General features: G+C 50.4%; 1 protein-coding gene across 1 annotated transcript in view; it reads left to right on the top strand.

Moving 5' to 3' along the window:
* The first annotated feature begins 1,704 nt into the window (after window positions 1-1,704).
* Window positions 1,705-2,006, top strand: part of CCK (cholecystokinin) — a 5,726-nt gene continuing 5,424 nt past the window's right edge. The window contains exon 1 of the mRNA XM_035317242.1: window positions 1,705-1,848. The gene's annotated coding sequence lies outside the window, so the exon portion shown is untranslated. The remainder of the gene's footprint in view (window positions 1,849-2,006) is intronic.

The following is a 2,006-nucleotide window of genomic DNA, read 5'->3' as shown; positions in this document are numbered from 1 at the left end:
GTAAGCAATTCAGTGAGGAAAAATCAATGTTCAAAAATCTGCAGCCACAGTTATAGACAGAGCAGTCCTGCTGACTAATAACCTGACATCATGCCGTAGGTTTTTGTTTTTTTTTTTTAATTCACTATGAGGTGAGTTTTTTTTTTTTTACTTCACTATAGGGAAAAGAAAAAGGCATTTGCAGTCAGTGTAATTGATCATATAGGTAGAATAATGCACAAAACTACATGTTCTGCTGACACTCTCGATCTCCTGACCCTGTCACTGCAGCCACAGTTATTTGACCAGTTCAGAGGTACAGTGGAAAAGTTAGGATATGGTCTTGTAATATATCAAAGATCACAGTGATATACATACGTAACTGTCCAGCAGACCTTTCTGCATTTTCTACTTGATTTTATGTGTGCTCCCCTTCTGTATACACATGGGAACAAATACAGTGTAATGGCTGCCATATGTGCATACACATGCCCACACACATAGACACACTAATTCTAACGCCATTTGTGCAATCCTGTAATTGAACTGATATTCAAAATCAGCTCAACATAAATGAATTCCTGTAGTGTGTATTTGTTCAATCAGACAAATATGTCAGCTTAAATGGCTGCTTTTATATTTATCCCTTTGTGCTATGAATTATGCATATGCACAATTATTAGTAAGCTCTCTGTCTTTCCCTTCTATTAAGCTCTGGACTAAGCTCTGGCCCCTTGGGAACTCATTATCTAGTGAGTTTCACAAGGGCTTGATGAGACTCTCCCAGAATTGTTATTGCACTCTACCTTCCCAGAAAGATTGTGATACTTTTCCCAGGCACTTAGGGTTCAATTCAGAGATGACTAATTGTCTAACAGCAGCGAGCATCTTTTCTTCTAAGACAAAGTAGTGAAATTGAATTATCAGAAACACTACTGTTTTGTGGTGGTTGTTGTTTTTCCCCAGGGAGAGACAGAGACATTAAACTGGCACTCAGATGGGTATTGCTGGAATAGTTTCAGTGTTGTTCTTTCCTCCAGCAACGTGCTTCCACTTACTTTCCTGTCCTCAAAGCAGATTGAGGGTTTGCTCTTTTTTAACCAGCTTGGGAAAGCAACTTCACCCAGCATCGGTGCTCACCTATGTGGGAGACGAAAAGCAGCCAGAACACTGTTCTGGGGACAGGCTGGGGACTGCCCTGGTGACAGGCTGGGGCATGGTGAGAGCGCTTCCACAATCCCAACCCCATCCCCACCACCTCCGACGCCAACCCCACCCATAGCATGCTACCAGGAAAACCCCTTTCCAGGCCGGTAATTCTGCAGGCTGTGCCGCCTATCCTCAGTTTTTATTATTTTTCTTACTATTATTGTTATTATTTGTATTTTCTTTCTCACGTCAAGCGACTGAGGGCCGGGCTGGGCGGCATCAGGAGGGGTGCTGAAGGGGACGCCCCTCGCGGGGCCCCGTCGCCCCCTGCCGGCCGCCGCGGAATGAGCATCGGGAGCTCCCCCGGGGCCGTAGCACTGGGGGGCAAGAGGGGATATGACGAGGGAGGGGAGCTCCCTGCTCGGGACGGCTACTGCTGCAGGGTGGGGGGGGAAGCCCATCCCCGTGGCGTCTGGGTGGGTGGGCAGCTCTCGGCGACTCGGTAGCCGGCGTGGGCTAGCAGCCCCGAGGGGAGGGGGGGGGGGGGGGGGGGGGGGGGGAGGAGGGCGGCGGGCAGGGAGCCCTGCGTCAGCGCTGCTCAAACACCTCCGCCCTTATTTAAGGGGCCGCCGCCGAGGCGTCCTCCAACTTCTTCTTGTCCCTGGCTGGGTACTCGGTGCTCTGCCTCGCTCCGTCCTCTAGGGTCCGAGCTCGGGACAGGTAAGGGGCGGCTGACGCGCACACGCGCACACACACACACACGCGCACACACACACACACGCGCACACACACACACACACACACACACACACACACACACGCGCGCGCGCGCACACACACACACACACACACACACACACACACACACACACACACAC

Source organism: Oxyura jamaicensis, chromosome 2 (genome assembly GCF_011077185.1).
Source record: "Oxyura jamaicensis isolate SHBP4307 breed ruddy duck chromosome 2, BPBGC_Ojam_1.0, whole genome shotgun sequence".
Classification (NCBI taxonomy): domain Eukaryota; kingdom Metazoa; phylum Chordata; class Aves; order Anseriformes; family Anatidae; genus Oxyura; species Oxyura jamaicensis.
This window is presented reverse-complemented; position numbering and strand designations above follow the sequence as displayed.